The 8980-nt window shown below is 40.0% G+C and overlaps 1 long non-coding RNA gene across 1 annotated transcript; it reads right to left on the reverse strand.

Moving 5' to 3' along the window:
* Positions 1 to 700, reverse strand: LOC143139442 (uncharacterized). Its single transcript, XR_012990408.1, has 2 exons — positions 503 to 700; positions 1 to 401 (listed from the first exon to the last, which is right to left on the reverse strand). It is a non-coding gene; the product is annotated as an uncharacterized LOC143139442 (long non-coding RNA).
* Positions 701 to 8980: the final 8280 nt, after the last annotated feature.

Below are 8980 nucleotides of genomic sequence, written 5' to 3' on the forward strand. Positions count from 1 at the left end.
GGATTTTAACCAAATTTATTTGAAACCTCTACTGACAAATAGTTCCCTTGCACTTCTACTAACTGTATATACTATTACTGATCCTATCAAAAACATGATGGTTAGGCATGTCGTTATGAAAAAAAACTTATTTTCAACATCAATGGCAGACATTGCAGCTTTCTGCCATTCCCACAATTTAGGAGATAAAGTGCCATTTTAAGTGGTATAATTAACTCATTCATACTGTCCATAACTGTACGTAATATTTATGAACTGAACTGTGATATTAAGAACAAAACGTACATTTCAATGTTCTCATTTCTGTTGCTTAACTTTATTCCGCATCTCTGTTATCTTCCCGTTGATGCTGCTCCCTATCAGGGACAGAGGGGTACCCGGCCATCTCTCCAGAGTTGCATCTTTAACAAACAAACCCAAAGAATGCAAAAGTTAGTAGGCTATACTTGACATTCACAGCAGAGATCAGTATCATAACAGCTATTGATAACACTGAACCTACTGTAGATGGCATCAACTTTGGTCTTCTCAAGGGGGAGACGAGCCTCTCCCTTCCCCTTGTTGGTTCCCCGAAGATTACTGACTAGAAGCACGTCAGGGGGGAATACAGCTGTAAGCAGTTGTCTTACAAATGTTGTACATGAATTTGCATTAACTGCGTAAGCCCATGCAAGCTTATCCACCATGACACCGCTGCCTTTGAAGATCTCGACCTTTAAAGGAAGAAAAATGTGTTAAACAAAGGACAGGTGTTAAACAAAGGGCCTAAAGATAAAATTTTAGGATATGAAAAAACCATATAACTTGGTAAATTACAACCCTGTATGATTTTGTATATAAAATCAGAATGTATTGGCCTTTAAAAAGGGCTTCCACTAACACAACCTGGTTGTCTTATATAATGTGTTAATACTGGGCACAGAAAGAAAACTCATAAAGAAGTGCACACACACACACACACACACACACACACACACTATACATACAGTATAATCACGATTGCCCTACACATTACAAGCATGCCTGACCATCTATATAATATTCATTAAGACAAGTCACCTTTGATGGTGAAGAACTAGTTGTATCCATGTCTCCACTCCCAGCATCAATTGCCATCTGAGGACATTAGTTAAACAGAAAACATCTGGTCAGTGCACATATTAATACATACTTTGGAGCCATAGACAAATGTATAAGCTTAGACTGTGTGCCAATGTGTCAATTATTTAATTGAATTTTCTGTAGTTCTTCTGTACAGCACAACAGATACTTACTGATATAGTTGGATAAATAAAGTATATCTGCCGAACTCATAACAAGCATCCCAAACAATTCTCTATCATGTATTAATTTCTAAAAAGAAATCACCTTTGATGACTGGGAGCTGGCTGAAGGTGAACTAGACTGTGTTGAAACAGTAGATGAGGGGCTGGAGGTGGGCTGAGTGAAATAGGGAAGACACTGTGAAGGACAGTCCTCTGATCCGGGCGTCCTGGGAGAGGCAGGCTGGGATATAATCTTCTTCATGCCAAAAATGAGTCCTGGCACATCTAGACACAATGACAGAAAAAATACAGGTAAACAGAATTAGCTATCACTGATCCTTAAGAAAAAATGTTCTACGACCAGTACATAATAAACAAGATACCTTGAAGAACCAAGTCTTTCCACTTTTGGCATTCTTTCTCCAAGTCTATGTTTTTCTGGGTCAAAGCAGAGACAGTTTTTTTCAGGTTGTTGATCTCATCTGATGAAGTTTGTGGTATCCCACCATACATCTTCAGAAACTCCTTTGCAGGATCAGTCTGGGAGACTTTTAACCTCTGGTCAAAACAGAAGTTAGAATTAATTAAATAGAGGCTGCTGCAATAATAATTGCAACATGCACAACGGAATCAATAACTAACATGTGAATCATGTGAATCAAGAATGTACATCCTTTGAAAAACTTCAATGACTGATAGTGAGTGTGCCACAAAGTATGTATGTGCATAGCTTTAAAGTGCAAATGCGGTGTAAATCGATTCACTGGCCTGCTGGAGGTTCCCATTTCTGGAATGATGCTGTCCCACATCACTGGAATGACATGATCAAAATAATCTGATGGCAAATTCACACTACCTTATCTGTTTGTTGAGGAACTTCGGCAAATTAATTTGCTCAGCTTGTACGTCTAGTATCGAACCATAGGAATTTCTATTGGCTTAACACCGTGGATGACGGCCAATCACAGCGCTCTATTTCGTTAGAGAGTCTTAAGGCGGGCTTAACAGGATAACGACATCCTGCGACGGTGAACAACAAGTAAGGTGGCTATGGCAAACGAAGAGCGGTTGTTTGAATCGGCGTTGGCGTCAACTTTGGAGGAGTTGGACTTGTGCTTTTCTTTGAAAGTAGATCAACACAATGCACTTAAGTCATTCCTTTCGAAGAAGGATGTATTTGCCGTTTTGCCGACCGGATACGGATATGGTCGTAGCGCTGGCCTATTGCATGCCTAGGCAGTTTGAAAGACAATTCTCTGCCCGCCCCTTGGATTACGCGAGGTGAATGATTCGATGCCAGACTATACATGTCAATGATATAGGATGGCCCGCCAGGCTATGATAACGACATCTCTAAACTGTAAACTGCAAATCTATCTATGATGGCAGAATTTTATCATGGGTAGAATGACAAATGTCTATTAAAAATGTATATTAAAGAGAATAATGTGTATTTACACCTACTGATTAAATGATAGTCTGTATCTTACCAGTCACAAACTTCACATTAGCTGCATAATGAGGATAACCTCCTTGTGGCCTCTTCCCACGTCGCCACTCAACTGAAGCCAGATACAGGCCTAAAGGAAGCCCATCAGGGCCCATTTTTGTGTCATCATAGCCAATGATGGCATCAGTTTTGACATCACTTAACTTGCCCTTGTCATCTCCTTCTGACCATTGTACCACAGCAAACTTCCTGGCTGGTGTTTCTGCCACTAAAAGAATGGAGGAAAAATGAAGAAAGGATGTATGAATACTGTAGTACATATTTTATCACCATGTAACACTGCATTCACACCAATACCTGTAGTGCACAGGTAGTGCATGGTTTTGGTCTGTTTTCGTCTACTTGTTATCAGATTAGGCCATTTACACCATGTAGTGTTCTGCACAGCAGAACAGCAGAGACCCCTTGAAATAGAAGAGTTCTATTTTTATCTGCGTGTCCGCATGGGCTTTATAGACTTTAAACAAATTTATTTTATTTATTTTTTTAAAAAAGTGGTTGATTTTCAGGGCACACAGACCTTTCAGTTGCCATTTCCTAAAACTAGATAAGAAATACTTGCCTACTGCAAGGCCACTTGCTGTTACCAGTACTACTAAGAAATTGGACTGTCGCTTAATGTGCCCCAAATAACCTATCAACAAACTTTTCTTTTATGAAGCGCTAGTAGGTGAATCTGTGCACAGAGGATGAAAAGTCCCAGAATGTCGTTTGTCTCAGGATAGAACTTACGAGTTCTAAAGAAAATATCACCAAGAAAATGTGATACCTACTTCTGTTTTGACTAGGTTGTTTAAAAGGTGTGACTGGTCAAGAAGACTGCATTAACAGCAAAACGGTGCAATTTGAGTGCAGCAGATTCTTAGCAGTGTTATACTTCGTTTTGTAAGTCCTACTTTGCGATCCCGTTGGGTTACACGTGTACCCAAGATATCATGTGAAAGTGCCATTTCTGCTTTTTCAACAGTTGTCTTCTGTTAGTTGCTAGCACGCACGGAGATACAGTATCAAATATCCTTAAGTTGTCTCTGGAGATATGCTAGCGGTTTTGAACAGTACCCCCACACAAACCACCACCACCACCAACAACCAACTCTAGATCTTGCCAGCTGCAGTGCTGTAATATTGGTCAAGTATCCAACTTGCTCTTGCTTAAAAACTGATAACACGCGAATGAATGCAAAAACAGTATTACGAAATGTTTATTACACTCCTTACCTCTTGTTTCTTCCATTATAAAAGTGATGTAAGGTCTTTTCCTACAGGCTCCTACGTTCTCGCTCACTCCTCACTCCCCATGGCCTCTCCGGCCTCTCCTGACTCCACTTCGATTCGAACGTCGCAGCTGTCTCATTGGAAGATGGAGATCTCACGGTGTTTCGCGAGAGGCGGGGAGCAGGCTTGAGCGCGCAGCGTCGCTCTAGTAGGCCTATCCTGAATCGCATTATTCACTGTTTTTAATTATGTTAAAAAGAAAACACTGCGAAAAAAATGAATGGCTGAAAGAAAATATTCCTCGTCGCACCTTATCACGATGGAAAAAAAGGTTTGTATGCCTACTTAGCCTACTTTGGGTTTATCTTTAGGCTACAGGCAACAATTTTCAGAATCCCTTGTTATCACAGTTTGGAGTAGACTGGTAACTCTGGTCAAAGTGACAAATTTATTTATTCATTCATTCATTTAAGAATATATTGGAGTAATTTATGTAGCCATACATTAGGCTACCATCTCTTAATGCAACTATGCTTCGCAACAGTTCACAAATGAGGAAGGATAAATCTATCAAAACAGGCATAGAACCTGCCTAATTTTGTTAGGTTGATGAGCCTGATGAGATTGCATGACATTTTTGCATAGTCTCCTATCTGGCGGAGTCAGGTTAGTCTCCTCCAATGAAAGTCAATCCAAAATGATTGAGGTCTGAGTTTAAAAAAATGAAACTAAAAGTTTAGGCTACATAAATTATGCCACATTTAATCTAAACATTAGGAATGGATATTAGTGTATTTTTTTATGACATCAAACATGTGGCTTAGGCCTAGGTAATTAGGCCTAACCCTGCTGGGGAAAAAAACAGCTAAAAACCAGCCTAAGCTGGTGGCTGGTTTTGGCTGGTCTCAGCTGTTTTTTCATCAGTTTGTGCTGGTCTTTGCTGGTCTACTGGTTGGGCCACCACTTGGACTTGCTGGTGTGACCATCTTAGGAAGCTGGTCATGTTGGTCTGACAAGCTAGTCATATGTGAGTGTGCTGGTTTATGTTGTTCATGCTGGTGACCAGCATATCAAGCTTACATTGATGGTTTAAGATGGTCATGATGGTTTGACCAGCCATAAAGCTGGACATTGCTGGATTGGCCAGTCAACCTCCAACTACATGACCGTCCTAAACTGGGTCAACCAGCTAAACCAGCAAAACTCTTGAGAAAACACAGCTTAAACCAGCAAACCATCATAAGCTGGTCAGGCTGGTTTTTTTTTCAGCAGGGAAGTCATTGACCTATCTGCCCCGAATAAAGAAAAATAGCCTATAGCTTGAGTTAAGAGAGGCAAAAGGTTTTCAAAGAAGGGCAGGATAGGCAGAAGAATTAGGCGGATACAGTAACATGCTTGATTATTGCAATAACAAATAGGCCTAGAAATTTCAGCTTGATGATTATTTAATGGCCACACCCCATTTTTTGTTTTTATATTGTTCAAACCAAATATTTTTTTATTAAAAGCACAGGCACACTTCATTTGTGGCTTGTGGTTAATATTTTCCACATGCCGATGTTCTGCTGACCCAATGAAGGCTTAAAGGGGTGGTTCAGGATTTTGGACATAAGACCTCATTTCCAAGTAAGCAAGTGTGATATTCATCAGTGGAGACCGTTTTCAACACGTTTCATCCAGTCCTTGTAATTGCAGAGTTCGCAGGTGCTAGGCTAGCGCAAGTCAACGGTATGTGCTAGCCTGCCACTAAAGACAGTCTTACCCAGATGAAAGTCTCGCCAGATGAAAGTAGTTCCACCAAGCTCCACATGTTCCATCGAGCTCCATCCATTCATCTGGACTCGCTCCTGATGAGAGGGATTTCAACAGAGAAGAAAATTATCAAGAAAATTAGGATTGCCTGACAGGATTTGAATAGATGTGATGTAGTGGAGAACTCTCCTCAGTGTCACAGTTTGGTTTCAATGTGAGCGGTTGAGGTCGCACATCAATAAAGATGACACAAGTGGTTTAAAGGATTTTTGATAAGGTACTGCTTTTTGAAATACATCTCCAGATGGATGTATGGAGCAGAACGAAATTCATAACATAACATAACATTTATTTTCAATTAGGGCATTTAGACTTCAATTGTTTCAAATATTTTCAACCATGAACTTCTGACGTTCTATAGTATAGGCTACACATAGCCTAGGCCATGGTTAGAGATAACCATAACCATGACTCATCATTAATTTGCTATTTTTTCCTCACTTTATCAGGAAAATCCAACACACTCTGTCCAACATATCGAAACAGCACGCCCAGCAAAATGTAAGTACCCTAACCTGGTGTTTTTGTTTGTCAGATCATGGTGTTACTGTCTACAATTTGTAGCATAATACATTACTTGTAGCTTACTAGACTTACTGTAACAAAAAGATGAGTGTAACTCCTCTGCTTCTCCCACATCAACCAATAGAAGGCAGGGGTCATTAAAAATAAAAGACACTCTGCACTGATTCATCATTTTGAGATATGGCAAGTGGTGTAGTAGTTTCCCGGCTTAGAGAGAAACAATTCCACAATGCAATTACACTCCTTAACAAGCATGTAAACCACCCTTGACTTGAATGTTTTGCCTACACTGCAACCTCATTGAGTACCTTAGTCTTACTTAAACCATCTTAATGCATAACATTATGAGTATTCAGTTTGTATAACTTCTAACTTATGTATCCTACACTTACAGTATCTACCTACTTGCACACTTAAAGGCATCTGGAGTGAATAAACACTTATTCCTTAATCATTGTGTTTCATTTTGCAAAACGGCAGTCAAGGCTAACATTATGATGGCATTAAAGTTTTTTTTGTATTTATTCCCCATCTGTTAGCATTAGCGTCTAGTTTGCAAATTCGATCTATGCTGTACCAAATGCCATTGTTCTGATACGAACCGACAGCACTCGGCAGCCTTAAAGAACAGGGAAATGGGCTAATTAACTCTGAATTTATCCTTTAAGGAGTTGACCATATCATATTTCACTTCTGATTGCACATTGTGATAATCCTGCATGATAAACATGTGGTCTTTGAAATATTATTTGAGAGTGGAGAGTCCTGACAGTAGGCTAGCTATGTTTTGCATAAGAAATATAATGGAACTTTTGTATTATCTCCAACCTGTTTGTCACATTTTGTGAATACATGCATGAATTGAAAAATGTGGTTTGTTATAGGAAGACTATGAGTATGCCACCAAAAGCCAAGAGTCAAGAGGAGAGCCTTTCACTCTGTCACCGGTAAGACAAGGCTACAATCTCTCTCTGTCTCTCTGTCTCGTTCTCTTTCCTTAATTTTGAGCTTTTGTTGTTTTATTCCTCCTATAGAATGATAGCAAGGATAACTGGGAAAGAGATCATCATAGTGAGGAGCCTTCCACATTGGCACAAGTAAGACAAATAGCTCAAATACCCCCACCCTACCCCAAACACACACACACACACACACACACACACATACACACTTTCGCTACCTATTTTGACTGTTTGTCTTTCTTAGGAAAATGGTGAGCATACCAGCCAAATGGAAGATGTGTGGATGGAATCTTTCACACTGGCACAGGTGAGGCATAGTTAAGCTGAACAGTATTCTTCCATGTTTTATTTAGCCTCTGTGTAGTATCTAGCTGTTTGTTTTATTGTCCTGAAGTTTTTCTTGGTATGTCCTCCCTAGGGAAACAGTGAAGATGCCTGTGAAAGACAACTCAGAGAGCAGAGAGGAGAGCCTTTCACACTAACACAGGTAACACAAATAGTGCAAGTAATCACTCTATAACTGTTAATAAGAAAATATAAAATCTATCAGTGTGTCATAAGTTAACATTTAATTTTCCTGTTATTCTAGGATATCCTCTCCCAGGGATTGACAGAAGAACAGAGTTTCATCTCCATTGTGTCCTTTGCCCTCAAACACAACACAACCGGTGTTTTAATGGCTGATCTACTCAAGCTTTTGAAATTGGTTTCTGCTGGAAAAAGTGCAATTCCCTCAAGCAAGTACTTTTTAGACAAACCCCTCACTGGCATTATAGATCAAATTGAGTGTCATCATTATTGCAGTGTTTGCACCAGTTATCTTGGCATGCCACAGGCACATGATGAAACACTCACGTGTTTAAAGTGTCACTTATCCATAAGTGTCGAAAAAAGCCTACATGATAGGAATTACTTTCTAAGTATTCCATTGACAAACCAGATCCAAGATATCCTTGAGAACCAGGGAATGCATGGTATCTGTTTTCATGCCAGTGACAGCAACAGGATTGGAATAAATTATATATATGATGGTACCCTATATCGGATGTTGAGGTCTGAAAGTGAGGAAGATTTTCTAACTCTAACATTCAACAGTGATGGTGTGCCAGTGTTTCGTTCATCCAAATTTAATGTTTGGCCAATTCTGTGCTGTGTAAATGAAATACCGCCCGAGAGTAGGGATAAGCATGTGCTGTTGTGTGCCCTGTGGTTTGGCTCTAAGAAGCCAGAGATGAGCTGCTTTTTTCAACCTTTTGTTAAAGAATGCACAAATCTCTCCAGAGATGGACTTCAGTGGAAGCACCCCAATGACCAGTCATTGAGGTGTGTGAGGGTGCATCCTTTGTGTTGTGTGTGTGATGCTGTGGCAAGGCCATTGATACAAAACCTAAAGCAGTTTCATGGTAAATATGGCTGTGGAGCTTGCCTTCACCCTGGTGTTCAAATGAGGAGAGGACAAGGAAGCTCAAGGGTTTATACATGTTTACCAGAAAAGCCGTGTGACAGAAACCATCATACCACAATAGAAATAGGGAAGATTGCTGAAAGAGATGGTAAGACAATATTGGGCATTAAGGGCCCATCTGTTCTTGCGGATTTACCCAAATTTGATATCATAAGTGGGATGGTTCCTGACTACATGCACTGTGTGCTACTAGGTGTTTGTAGACAATTGGCAACATTGTGGATGG

This window comes from Alosa pseudoharengus, unplaced genomic scaffold, assembly GCF_046254945.1.
Source record: "Alosa pseudoharengus isolate Yale_2024_CS ecotype anadromous, Long Island Sound unplaced genomic scaffold, YU_APseudo_1.1 YU_APseudo_1.1_scf_22, whole genome shotgun sequence".
In the NCBI taxonomy this organism is placed as follows: Eukaryota; Metazoa; Chordata; class Actinopteri; order Clupeiformes; family Clupeidae; genus Alosa; species Alosa pseudoharengus.